This window comes from Schistocerca americana, chromosome 2 (assembly GCF_021461395.2).
Source record: "Schistocerca americana isolate TAMUIC-IGC-003095 chromosome 2, iqSchAmer2.1, whole genome shotgun sequence".
NCBI lineage: Eukaryota > Metazoa > Arthropoda > Insecta > Orthoptera > Acrididae > Schistocerca > Schistocerca americana.
The window spans coordinates 255,899,200-255,914,092 of record NC_060120.1 but is presented as its reverse complement, the minus strand read 5'-3'; the positions used below and the strand labels follow the sequence as shown (position 1 = coordinate 255,914,092).

The 14,893-nt window shown below is 36.8% G+C and overlaps 1 protein-coding gene across 1 annotated transcript in view; it reads left to right on the top strand.

The window, feature by feature from the left end:
- The window catches only part of LOC124595174 (recQ-mediated genome instability protein 1-like), a 115,467-nt gene extending 102,042 nt beyond the window's left edge, over positions 1 to 13,425 (top strand). Inside the window, exon 9 of the mRNA XM_047133786.1 lies at positions 11,182 to 13,425. The gene's annotated coding sequence lies outside the window, so the exon portion shown is untranslated. The remainder of the gene's footprint in view (positions 1 to 11,181) is intronic.
- The last annotated feature ends 1,468 nt before the right edge of the window (positions 13,426 to 14,893 follow it).

The window sequence follows — 14,893 nt, the reverse complement described above, 5'->3', positions numbered from 1 at the left end:
CAGTTCAAATTTCTAGGTGTTCAGATAGATAGTAAACTGTTGTGGAATGCCCACATTCAGGATCTTGTTCAAAGACTTCATGCTGCAATTCTTACTATCCGAACGGTACCTGAAGTGAGTGTTCATTCAACATGAAAATTGCTCTACTTTGCTTATTTTCATTGGCTTATGTCATATGGTATTATATTCTGGGGTAACTCTTCCCATTCTAAAAGGATATATTTGGCTCAGAAACGGGCGATTCGGGCAATAAGAGGTGTTAAGTTCATGAACCTCTTGTCGACCCCTGTTCACGAGTCTGGGTATTTTGACATTGACGTCTTAATTATATATTCCTTACTGTCATTTCTTGTTAACAATATTAGCTTATTCCCAAGGATAACCAGCTTTCACTCGGTTAATACTCGGCAGAAACCAAACCTGCTTTTGGATCGGACTTCCTTAACTCTTGTGCAGAAAGGTGTGCAGTTTATTGCTGCACTCATTTTCAATAAGCTACCACCGAATTCAAAAATCTTAGAAGAATTCCATGCACTTTCAAATTGAAACTCAAGTGTTTCCTCATAGGTCACTCCTTCTATTCTGTTGAGGAGTTCCTTGAAAAATTAAGCTGATTCTTCGTGTATTGTTGATTGCATTTACTTAAACTTATGGATTGACTTTTTTAGGTTCATAAACCTTTTGTTTTTATCTGTTATAACTTTTATGTTGTAATTTCATGTACTGACACATTCCATGACCTTGGAGATTTGTACCTCTATTTGGTCCTATGGAACTTGATGTGTAAATAAAATAAATAAAAAAGAAGTGCAATGGGTCATCAGAGACTGGTGGGCTGATGAGCTGGGTAACAGAGTTACCCTTCGGCCCTGGGGCAGCCAGAGCTACAGAGTCATACAGTGCCGCATGTTTCATTGCAGCATTTTTGTTGGCAGTGTTCTACTGATTGATGTGTTCCTTAAATAAGTGTTTTTTCTCATGTGATAGCTGAGTTTGCCTCCTTACACAAACCTACATGAATAGAGTTGTGACATTAACAAATTACAGAAAACTGCACAAGTATTACATGCTAAATATCGAATGAAGAAGTTATCTTTATTTTTCATGTGGAAGAATGGAAACCCCAAGCTCATCATCATCTGATTAATTATTTCTTGTCATGACCCCACACAGACTTTGATACATTTGCTGCTACTGTCCTCATCGTCTGATAAAGAATATGAAATATGTATGGAGTCTTCTTGTATGCCTTCTTTTATTTTGACCTTGTAAACTCTTTCCCCATGTGGTTCATGATGGTTTTCCAGTTTTCTGCTGTTATTCGTGTGCCAGCTTCTCTGTGTCTCACAATGTAAAGGTTTTATTTCGCTTGGCAACATCTGCTTTTCTTTGAGCTAAGACAAGTTTGATGGCAATGTAATGGTAGTGGCACAGTGGAGGATGCATAACATTGTGGCCGTGGTTCTCTGCTAACATATCAGTTACTTACTGTGTCTCTGTTGGTTGTATCGTTTCACTAATTCCAGAAGTTCCATTTTCACATAGTCTGTTCAGAGCCTATTTTATTATCTTTCAACCAGTTGACTATTTCGTCTCTCCTTGCAGCAGCTGTTGGTGCCTTATTTGATTGTACAGAACGGTGAAATGCATTTTCCATTACAAAACACTACCAGAACTGACATTTAGCAACAAAAGAGTAATGAACCAGTCTTTAAATGTATCTGCATTCATTTCCTTGTGGTAATCAACAGCTTTTTTGACTGAAATATCATCATAGCACAAGGCACCAAACAGTTCATAGAGCGAGGATGAACAATAATTAGTCACCCTCATTTACCAGTTGCCACACCCATAGTTTGTCGGCATGTGTCATCTGTCCACATTATGGATCGTGGAAGACGCACATTGACCCATGTTTCGCCAATCCATATGACGTTCTCTGGTTTCACTGCTAGCAACTCGTGCAGGAATTGACACCTCCATGCCACAATGTCTGTGTGTTCCATTAGTACCTTTCTTCCTGAGAAGTTTTTCCATTGGAAGCCCCCCCCCCCCCCTTTTTTTTGTAACAGTGGAAATATTTGTCGTTCTGCCTGTGAACAAACCACTGTGTCCCATCAACTCTTTCAATGTGGGGTACTCCTTTCTGCTATAGTGCACGATAGCTTTTTTATTGAGTTGGTATTTTAGTCACATGACACACACTCTCTTCCTTGACTTTCCAGGCTGCTTTTCCAGACTTTACACTAACTGGGCTCCCAACTGAATTGGCATCCTCTTTATCATTTGTGACTCTTGTCACTGCCACAGTAGAGATGTTCAATACCTCTGCCGCCCTGTCAGTCACATCACTCGTTGGTGTCGAAGGCCCAGCATTGTCTTTGTCTATTTCAAAGTAAACACAATCTGTAAATAAATTCGTATGCTTTAGATTTTAGCGTAACTCCTTTCCCAAAATTCCTCTTCTCTGCACTACAAGAAGTCATTTTCCACAAAGAGCAAGAGACTCACAGAATTAATGAAATGCACATGTACACACTCAAACCTGAACACAGCATGCTGCACTGTTGTCTGAAAGCAAGAGTTGCCTCACTATGTCAGAACTGAGATGTTGCCACGGTAATGTAAACAAAGTATCATGATTTGATTGGCCATCAGGGATGCGCAAAGCACACACGCCGAGGTCACTTCAACTGCCAGGGCTCTCCTCATGCTATAAGGAGTATCGATTTCCATAGAAAGGGCTCTTTGGTTGGATATGTGGTTTTCTAACTTGGTTGTGTTTGCAATCTCCTTTGTTATGTTTGTGAGAATGTTGTCAATGCATATATGTGTGTCTGTAGTAATTCTTGTAGGTTCTGAGTGAATTTGTTATAGATATAACACTTTAGTAAGTCGACATAAAGCAAAGAATTAAGGCTCTTATTTAATGAGCCTATGTTGGTGTCCCCAACAAAAAGCAAATTTTTTATTCTTCTCCAAGTCCTCCAGACAGTTAAAAAATTTTCGACGCACCTCCCAAGTAACCTATTCATTTCCTAGTTTGAAATATATCGTTGCAACCTCAAGTACCATTTCAGTACTCAGATCACCTATCCATTTGACTTTTTCACATGCTGCATCATTTCTGCTGTAAATTCCTACCCCATCACCTTTGTGTATTTCTACAGAACAAGTTTATGAGTTTGTAATTGTTTAGTCTGCACCCATGTGCTTCCTCTTCCTTGCAGTTCGGTTCATTTACTATGAAGAAATGTGGTTTAGTTTCATTTAGGTATACACCCTCATGCTCTGCTTTATTTGTTAAATACTGAACATTTTCAGGCTTTCTAAGCAACTTTACGCCTTGTTTTTTGTGATATTGCTGGCATCAATGTTGCCAATTTAGTTGTTTTCCAACTAAATCTAGTTTTTTTTGAAATGCCATCTGATTGGATAATTTAAGCTCTGGTTGTTAGTGGGAAATTTAGTCTTTTTAAAATATTATATGGTTGAATTCTGGTCCTTTTAATGTTCTATTCTTCGAAAAGTTTATTTTGTTCATTCTAGTTCATTTCAGTATGCTCTACAGGCTATAGAAGAAATTACTTTCTTGCAACTGTTTATACTATAAAATCTGTTGTTGTTGTTGTTGTTGTTGTCGTCGTCATCATCTTAAGTCCAGAGACTGGTTTGATGCAGCTCTCCATGCTACTCTATCCAGTGCAAGCTTTTTCATCTCCAAGTACCTTCTGCAACCTACATCCTTCTGAATCTGTTTAGTGCATTCATCTCTTGGTCTTCCTCTAAGATTTTTACCCTCCACACTCTCCTCCAATACTACACTGGTGATCCCTTTATGCCTCAGATCATGTCCTATTTACCAATCCCTTCTTCTAGTCAAGTTGTGTCACAAATTTCTATGCTCCCCAATTCTATTCAGTGCCTCCTCATTAGGTATGTGATTCTACCCATGTAATCTTCAGCATTCTTCTGTAGCACCACATTTCGAAAGGTTCTATTCTCTTCTTGTCTAAACTATTTATCGTCCATGTTTCACTTCCACACTCCGTAGAAATACTTTCAGAAAAGACTTCCTGACTCTTAAATCAACACTTGATGTTAACAAATTTCTCTTCTTCAGAAATGCTTTCCTTGTCATTGCCAGTCTACATTTTATATCCTCTCTGCTTCGACCATCATCAGTTATTTTGCTCCCCAAATAGCAAAACTCCTTTACTACTTTAAGTGTCTCATTTCCTAATCTAATTCCCTCAGCATCACCCGACGTAATTCGACTACATTCCAATATCCTCATTTTGCTTCTGTTGAAGTTATCTTATATCCTCCTTTCAAGACACTGTCCATTCTGTTCAACTGCTCTTCCAGATCCTTTGCTGTTTCTGGCAGAATTACAGTGTCATCGGCAAACCTCAAAGTTTTTATTTCTTCTCCATGGATTTTAATTCCTACTTCAAATTTTTCTTTTGTTTCCTTTACTGCTTGCTTATTATACAGATTGAATAACATTTGGGATAGGTTACAACCATGTCTCAATCCCTTCCCAACCACTGCTTCCCTTTCATGCCCCTTGACTCTTATAACTGCCATCTGGTCTGTACCAATTGTAAATAGCCTTTCGCTCCCTATGTTGAACCCCTGAATCATTCAGAATTTGAAAGAGAGTATTTCAGTCAACGTTGTCAAAAGCCTTTTCTAAGTCTACAAATGCTAGAAACGTAGGTTTACGTTTCCTTAATCTATTTTCTAAGATAAGTCGTAGGGTATAAAATGTAGGCTGGCAATGGCAAGGAAAGCGTTTCTGAAGAAGAGAAATTTGTTAACATCCAGTATTGATTTAAGTGTCAGGAAGTCATTTCTGAAAGTATTCGTATGGAGTGTAGCCATGTATGGAAGTGAAACATGGACGATAAATAGTTTGGACAAGAAGAGAATAGAAGCTTTCGAAATGTGGTGCTACAGAAGAATGCTGAAGATTAGATGGGTAGATCACATAACTAATGAGGAAGTATTGAATAGGATTGGGGAGAAGAGAAGTTTGTGGCACAACTTGACCAGAAGAAGGGATCGGTTGGTAGGACATGTTTTGAGGCATCAAGGGATCACCAATTTAGTATTGGAGGGCAGCGTGGAGGGTAAAAATCGTAGAGGGAGGCCAAGAGATGAATACACTAAGCAGATTCAGAAGGATGTAGGTTGCAGTAGGTACTGGGAGATGAAAAAGCTTGCACAGGATAGAGTAGCATGGAGAGCTGCATCAAACCAGTCTCAGGACTGAAGACCACAACAACAACAACAACAAGTCGTAGGGTCAGTATTGCCTCACAAGTTCCAACATATCCACGGAATCCGAATTGATCTTGCTGTCAGTAGCACTAACTGAATGTTGTCTACTCTCGGGGCCTTCTTTCTACTTAGGTGTTTCAGCGCTCTGTCAAATTCTTCATGCAGTATCTTATCTCCCATTTCACCTTCATCTACATCCTCTTCCGTTGCCATCACACTGCCCTCAAGTACATCGCCCTTGTATAAACCCTCTGTATACTCCTTCCACCGTTCTGCTTTCCCATCTTTGCTTAGAACTAGTTTTCCATCTGAACTCTTGATATCCATACAGGTGGTTCTCTTCTCTCCATAGGTCTCTTTAATTTTCCTGTAGGCAGTATCTATCTTAACCCTAGTGAAATATCCTTGTACACCCCTACATTTGTCCTCTAGCCTTCCCTGCTTAGCCACTTTGCACTTTTCTCTCGATCCCATTTTTGAGATGTTTGTGCTCCGTTTTGCCTGTTTCATATCTTCTCCTTTCATCAATTAATTTCAATATCTCTTCTGTTGCCCAAGGATTTCTACAAGCCCTCTGCTAAGAGGCTAGAATGAAAAAAATAAACTTTTCGAAGATTATAATAATAAAAAGACTAGAATTCAACCAGATAATATTTTAAAAAGACTAAATTTCCCACTAGCAACTGAATCCTAAATTTTCCAACCAGATGGCCTTTCAAAAACACCATATCTAGTTGGAAAACAACTCTGTTAAGAAACAAAAAACGTTTGTTTGAAAGGCTACTTTCTGGCTACTGCACATGTGCAGAGCGGAAGTCGCATTCGAATCATGTCTGGTCCCGAATCTGGCTACTTGAAGTGGGGCACCAGCTGTTTGAGGAGCGACTAGTAGCATCAAGTAGCCAGATGCTACCTGAGGAAAATTTTCTGGCACTGTCAAGCTGCCAGTTTCGTGCATGCGCATAGTTAAGTGGCTTGTAGTGAGGGTACGTGGCCACATTTTTTAAATTGTCTTTCAATAGCTGATCGCATTAGTTCACTGTTTGTGGAGCTTCGATAATTGTAAGGTAAGCACTTTATGTGTTCTTATGTTTTATGTTTATTTATTCTTATAAAATCACCTGTAAAAGTCCAGCTGTTTGCCGCTCGGTGACAGTCGATCAGTAAAATGCGTTTGAAGAGCCCAGACACCAAGCATGGGCTCTTGACATCAGCGTTGATGTGCATGTGCAGTAGCGCCCGTTTGCTGTTTCTTTAAGTAGCTTCCTGGCAGCTCTTCGAATGAATCTAAGCTTAATTGCTACTGGTACTACTGGTACTGGTATTGCTACTGTAAATAACGAGCTCAAGAAGTACTTAAGTAAGGAACTCTTGTACTTTATTTTGTAAAATTAGTTTAAATGTATGAAAAATTGAAATTGTAATTTAACTAATTTCAATAATGCATGATACGGTATAATATTTCTATTATATACTCCCATTGCCGAGGACCGAGCAGCTGAACGAACTGCAAACTGCTTGTTATTATTCAGTTATTGTCGAATTCATGTCAGAAGCGGCTGTGCTTAGTGCTTGTTCTTCTCGTCATAGTGACTGATTATAGTTCTGTTAATATGGGTAAAGTTAAACCTCAATACACCCAAAAGTTTAGGGAAGAATGGTTAAAAAATCCAAAATTTGTCCAATGGTTATCACAAGCTGTAGGAGATGACACAAAGGCATTCTGTAAAGTGTGTCACTGTACCGTAAGAGCTCGGTTAGTGGATTGGAAAATCAAGCAGAAACAAAAAACATAAATCTGCTGTATCTTCCTTTTCCTCCCAAAGACAGGAAAATGTTAATTTTAAACCAGTTCAGGATTCCGTAGGACGTTAGGAAGCTGAAGGGTCACTCGCCCTCTTTGTGTCCGCACATTGTGCTAATAATGTCGTATGATCACTTGGAAGAAATGTGTAAAACAGGTTCAAAGACAATCTTATTGCAAGCCAGGTTAAGTTACATTGTACAAAGTGTAGTGGTATTATCAAGAATGTTCTTGTGCCCTATTTTGCGAACAATCCTAGGAGTGATGTTGATGATGTTATGTACAGTATTTTAATTGATGAAACAACTGGTATTAGTGTCACTAAACTTCTATTAATTGCTATAATTTATCATAGTAAAACATCCCACAAGATTGTTTCGACATTTATTACACTAGTCGAACTTGAAAAACGCAACGCTGAATCTATTGTATCAGCTATTAAAGAGGTGTTGAAAGAAGTTAATTTAGACTTAAAGAAATTGCAGGGAATAAGAACAGATAATGCTAGTGTGATGGTTTGCATTAATAATGGCGTGTATGAAATACTTAAAAGGGAGATTCCGCTTTTGGTACTTATAAGGTGTGTCTGTTATTCCATTCAGTTGACAACCTTTGCAGCAACTGCAGAATGTCTTCTAAGAAATTTGGACATTTTGATTAGGGAAACTTGTAACTGGTTTTCTCGATCTTCTTCACAACAGCTCTTTTACTGCCAGATTTTCTCAGTCCTAAATGATGGGGAGGAGCCACTGAAGATCTCCCATGCGTGTGACACAAGATGGTTATCTATTTAGCCTGCAGTATGTAGAATAACTGATCAATGGCTTGAGTTAAAAATTCATTTTGAAATTGTTAGGCAAAGTGAAAAATGCTACACAGTTGGACTGCTCTATTCGATGTTCAGACACAAACTTAATTTAGTATATTTGCTATTTTTGAAACATATCCTTTCAAGTCTTCAGAGAGTCAGTAAGGAATCGGAGTCAAATGGTGTGGACCCATGCAAGTTATTAGATGACCTGGTAATTCTTATTCACTCTCTTCTTAAACAAGTTGTCATTCCCGTCTATCCAGTTAAGAGAAAATATCTTGACAATGATTTCGAAAATCACCTAGATCCAAAGCCGTATCTTGGATACTTGTTTGAAAAAAAAATTAAGAAATTAGAAACAAAATAACCGAAGGTGAAGAAAAGCATGTTAGAGAAAGATTTGTAAAATTTGCTTCTTCACTTGTCAAACAATTACAGCAAAGATTGCCTGATAATATTGAAATATTGAGGAAATTCTCTCTTCTTGCAGTTTCAAAGTCGCTTGTAGTGGTAAAAGAACACATAATACCCCTGTTAGAAAGCTCTCACTTGGATAATGATACAATTACAATAACTGAATTACAGTGGAAAACAATGACCGTCGTCCAATGGGATAACATTAACAATTCTATCGATTTCTGGTGTGAGGTTTTCAGTTACCATGACACCAGCAGTTAAAATCCTTTTAAAGTACTTGCAGAATTTGCATTATCTAGGCTTGTGCTTCCTTGGTCAAACGGCGAGATAGAAAGAATATTCAGCCAGTTGAATCTCATCAAAACGAAGATAAGGAATCAAATGCGTACAGATACAGTAAATGCCATGTTAGGGATTCGTGCGGGTCTTCGCAGAAAGAATCGGTGCTGCCATAAGTACGTGTTTCCTGTGTCAGTTCTCAGAACAATTGGGACAACTGAAGCATATAAATCGAGACCATCAACTTCTACTGCAGCTTCTCTTTTCCATGAGGATGATGACAATAATGATAAAGACGACATTCTTATTCAGTTTTAGGTAAGTTCAGTAAAAAATATGTTATTTATGCAGTCTATATCTTGAGTGAATGGCGTTTCGTTGTCATTTCTATGCTTCTGAATAAAAATCTAGAATCTAGTTCTTTTAAGGCATTTTTTAGTCTTTTTTACTCTCAATCTGCTTGGAAAAAGTTATATACTGTTGGCAACACTGGTTGGCACCAGCTATGCAAACGACATACTCACTTTCATCTTACATTTCTTCCTGCAGGTCGAGATTGATAACATTTTATGTAGTTGCAGCCAGCTTTACTGTTCCCATTGCTTGGAAGTCTTTGTTATAATCTTGTAAATTAGCTGCTCAGTTTGTGCCTTGGCTGTCTGTTAAGAAAAGAACACTGTACCTTTTACATGATGGATTCTTATTCTTGATTATGTTGTCAGTATCTCCTACTGTTGCTTCATTTGTTCTGCCAGTGCATTGTTTATAAGTTTGCTGCCATCACACTTTGAACTTTCAAGTTTATAACCATCTTTTGTGATTGCAATCTACTTATTTGGAAGTCACCCTGAAATGTACACAATTTTTGTGGTGATAATGGTTCATAAATTTCAGACATTAGTGTTTTTAGTATTCATATTTGGAAGAGTTTGGCGATCGTGTGGCAGTGTGTGTGATTTTCATGATGATGATGGTTCGCTTTTCAAATACACCTTTTTTGGCTCAATACGACCTTAATGGTTAGTCAAAGGCTACTTATATGATCATTTAACTTTGCGATTTCATCACTACAGTTTGCGCACACACTATTTTTGCTGGTGTAATTTTCATTTTTTTATTTTCATTTATTTATTTATTTATTCTCATGCATGAACATGAATGCCTGTACAAAGCACTGCCTTTAAAGACTGCTCCTCGCCTCTTTTACAATGTTGATCTCTACTTAACTACAGGTCCTTCATAAATGTATGGGAGGTAAATGCTTTTGCATTTATAATGTTGTCATACATTTGTACCGGTGCACCATTCCCCACCCAAGGATATTGTCTGAGTGAAAAGCATGGTGACAGTATGCAATTATACATTTCATGGTAAATATCTGAAATTCTGGGTGGAGAGTACATCAAAAAACAGAAAGGCAGCTGCTCACCTAAAGCGGACTGATACGTGGAACATAGAAATGTGTAACAGAAGAGTGTTATTCACACAGTCTGCCGAGCTCATGCTCTAAAGTACATACTTTCACACACATGCAACTACACAGACACCCAAACGCAAACTCCCATCACCATGGAGAGAGCCCTTTTGCCTTTGGGTTTGTGTACTTTTTCAGACACTTTGGTTATAGATGAACCAGTTGCTAAATTTTTAAAGGCAAACAGTGTATCTTATTTCAGGGAGAGATGAATAAAAAAATATATTTCCAAAAATAAAATATTTTCAAAACTTACGTATTTATTTACTTAAATACAAATTTATGCACTTCTAGTGTTACGTATGGATTTTTGATTAATTTTAAAGAGTCATTAGCTGGTACTACATTATACATTTATGTTTAAGTAAATGAACGATTACTTTTTTATTTGAATTTATTGAAGCTCTGTGCGTCTCTTTGCAATGGTTTGCACTCTTTACTGGTAATCGTCTTTCAGTAAATGCTGCAGTGACATGAACAGGAAGCATATGAGATAATTTTGTTTTAAACCCTCATAGTGATTAAATAACTCACTTTTTAAGCGTATACTGTCAGTTGTCAGAAGCATTTTTTTCATGAGAATTATATCTCAGCAGTCATTAATTTTCTTTGAATTGCTCCTAATTAATAGAGTTTCGGAATATACTGTACTATATATTGCATTGAATTTATCTTGAGGATAACTTTTTAGCCAGTCATATGATTTCTCCCATTCCTACACTATTAAATGTTTTGGCATTTTGATCCAGATGTAAGTTCACTGTCAAATACCAATTCATAAACATGGATGAAAAACTTGACGGAAAGCAACTTTTTGGCACTAAATTTAAATCAAAAACAAATATCAGACTGACAATAACAGTGATGACAGGCAATAACAACTTAACAATGCCAAAACAGTGGAATGGTTTCATTTGGTTGCTACCATATACTGGTTTCACTCAAAAGAAATAATAAATAATAATACAAGCAATACTCAAAACTAAAACCGACTGAATTGATTGTATTCATTTGGTTGTTCCCATTACTAAGTTGATTGATTGCTTGTATTCATTTTTTACATGTTGTCCAGAGTCTGGAAGTTGACTAATTATGTTATATCTGTTCCAGATACGTCTTCTCGAAGAAAGCAGTGAAACAAGTTCTGTAGTGTCGCCAAAAAGAAGAGGGGGCAGCAGAAATCACAAAGAGGTTCAGTTTTAAACAAGAGTACGTAAGTGAATAAATCCATTCAAGCATATGTTGGAGATGGAAGTAGTTACGCTACATCTGAATTTGTGGATTTTTCAGCTGTCATATGCATTCTACATAATTAAGAGTATTAACTTTCAAGAGTTTTTTTTGACATAAATAGATTTTATGTTAGAAAAGTGTGGAATGAGTTAGTTGGAACTGACTCTTGAGTGTAGTGAAAGAATAGGCTGCATCAAGAGCACGACTCATGGCCTGAGAGGTGCTAGAAGTGGTGTAGTGCATCACGAATCATCATACCAACAGCCACAATTTTAAATTGAAACTCCTCAAAGTAACAGTTAATTACTGTCAACATTTATAGTGTTTATGGTGCCATATGATCATATGTAATGAAATGATGATTACCTATATGTGGGACAGAAGAAGAGCATGTATATATATCAACTTCTGTAACAAAAGCAAATGGGAAAATGCTGACAAAAACACAAATTTGAAAATGTATTGAAGATCTAGATTTTGGAAACTTCATTTCATATTTTGCTTTGTGAAGAACCTGTTAATTCGGAAATTTTGATGTTCAGAATGCTTCCCCAGCTGTGCAGATGTCAATCTTTAGCAGAGTATTCCTCAGTGAACATTGAGTATAGTATACTCCGGTCACCGGGACCATTACGTAATAAATATTACTTGCTTGCTGTGAAGCATTTACATTATAAATAATATTAGTTTATTCTGTGTATGTTTCAAGCATGGAGTGCTCATATTCGGGTATTACACCTGCGCACAAAAACGTATGTTAACATACTGTTATTCTTTTTTATCTTTTTATTTAAAAGCCATGGCTAGTTTCATGAGTAACCAGTCACCATCAAAAGTCTGAAACACATGTTGATACAGACAGTATAAATACACAGTGGATGAAATTAATTGAAATTTTTAGCTCACTGATATGGTCCTCTTTATGGTAAATGTTGATAACTTTATATCGAAGTGAATATAATCTCATTACACAAAATTTCTCAATGTTGCATGTTGGTAATACTTTAGCTACCTGTCATTTGTTAAGAACTGCAGTCTCCGTATCTTTCTAGAATATTTTCTTGTTATCACTACTTACGAAAAAAATTCTCCACTGTGTTTGTTCAGTGCTCTTCGGGTGCAAGATTCCCAAGCAAACTAATAATTTCAGTTATTTTGTCATACTTCCATTCTCTTTATATTGTGTGCCACACGAACTGAGGTGTCAGTAATTAGACCTATATCACTGGCTGACATTAAAATATGGCCAGTTTGTATAGTTGATGTTTATCTTTGAAGTATTTGTCACACAGATCTAGCTCTTGGAGTTGCATAGTATAGTATATTACTGTGTGTTACATCAGTTGCATTTTAGGGTTCTGATATAATGTAGTTGTATATACTATCCATATAGTTGCAATCGGCAGTAGAATTTACATTCTATTGTCCTATGTGCATAAGAATTGTAAGCAGTTTGAAGCCATATTGGCTGTATCTCAGGTATGTCTGTTTTTCAGCAAATGCTACCAGTCACAGTTATTTTAGTATTGCAACTTGTTTCAAGAGATGACTACCTCATGAGGCAGCAAATGGCAGTCCAAATACATTTAACATTACACACAAATCGTAATGTAACAATTTTCTGTTTATGCTTGTGCAGTGAAGTGCCTGTTAAAATGTAACTATCTCAGTTCATCAAACCATTTAAAATGTAACCAGGTCCAGAAGCCCAGCTCCAACATCAAATCTAAAGTAACTTCTCACACCAGCTCCATTCATCAAATCTAACGTAGCAATCCCATCAATTCAGGTTGAACATAGTACAGCTGATCGTACCATGTTTTACATTTTTGGAGGTGATAACTTTGCTGCAGAAAGTCTTCGGTCACTACCACATGTACAGCAATTAATCTATTGACAACACCTCTTTATTACACACATATATACAACAGCTGACTGTCACGACTTCCCAGGAACCAGAATACACCAGATAGTACTCCAACTGCACTCCCTCCAAGGCTTTGGACAAAGTTTATTTATACATCTTTTAACAATTACGTTCTTTGACATTATTATGTTATTTCATGTTTGATGTTATAGTTGCAATAAGTTAATCCAGCAAAATCTGGCATTACAGAGTTTTACTGGAAATTAAAATGAGTACAATGATAATGCATATTTCCGAAATTAACAATCTTTTACAAGTGCAATTTTGAAATTCAAAACGTTTCTCGAATGTCTTTACATAATTTAAATAATTTTGCGATTTTATGAAACAATTTTGAGCTGGTAATATTTCTACAACATCAAAATTACAATTCAAATGTTCAAAATGACTTTTTACAACATTTGAAGGCTAAAATGCGGAATAATTATGTATGTCACAAAATCTTTAAATCGTGTTACAAAAAATTAATGAATCACTCTTCTAACATTATTTAAGATATAAATTATCTTTCTGGATTAGTTTATGTCTCCTGTTTAAACGAATATTCTCTAGTTTTTGTAATATGTGGACATTGCACTGAATTTCTCAATAGAATGATCTAGAAACATTAATTACAAGTTCAATTACAGATTTTTAGTTGGTGTTTTCCGTAAGAATATGTTGTTCTGATTTGCAAAGACACATAAATGAAACTTTTCCAAAATTAATGGTTTACACAGTTAATTTGCATTATGGTAAACAATGGATTTTACTAATTGAATTATAATTATGAAACTGAATGAAAAAGGTTACTAACATTTATACACAATTAACACTGATCCCAGAACTTGTTCTTTCTGTTGGAAACATCCCGAAATACATATCAGAGTGATAATGACTCTACATTAGTTTAACTGATTAAGAACATACATTAATTGGTCTGTGACACAGTTTAACATTTCCAGCATAAGTATTTCACACTATTGCACTGAGTGACCTTATTCACTAAGTGTCCTTACACACTACCCCCATCTGTTTTAGCATGTATCACATACTACAGAACCTGCTGTATTGGGTACTCCACATGACCCAATATAGCCTGTTACACAAACTCCCCCCCTCCCCCTCCCTCCCCCCTTTCCCGTCATCACTTCCGTGTGAAACACGGAAGGAATCATGCTCCTACTTTACAAACCCACACAATATCTTCAGTGTCTTCTTTTCTTGAGGATTGGTGTCTTCTTTCTTGAAGATTGGTACACCTTAGTGGCACACACTAATTTTCAGTCCCTATCTGATACTTGGCATGGCTTTCTTGTACACTGTTGGCTACCATAGGCTGCAATAGCACAGTCCGCTATGAGTGCACAGTAATACAGTGGTCAAGTCCAGTTAGGAATGGAGTGAAGGAGGGCTCAGTACTTTTGTGGGCAGGTTGTCGAGGACAAAACGGGCCCACAGAAATTTTTACATGTAATTGCACAAGGTTCTAATTATTCTAAAAAAATTGTTATAAAGTATGATTAATTTAAAAAAAATTCTCGAAGCTAAGAGAGGATAAAGTGACAGTTGGAGACAATTGATTATACAGCGTTACAGAATAAGTATATGATGCAATGCCAGAATACAAAAATTAACCACTGCAACTGCACAGCTAGGGGACCTAGTGTTCGCCAAACACTT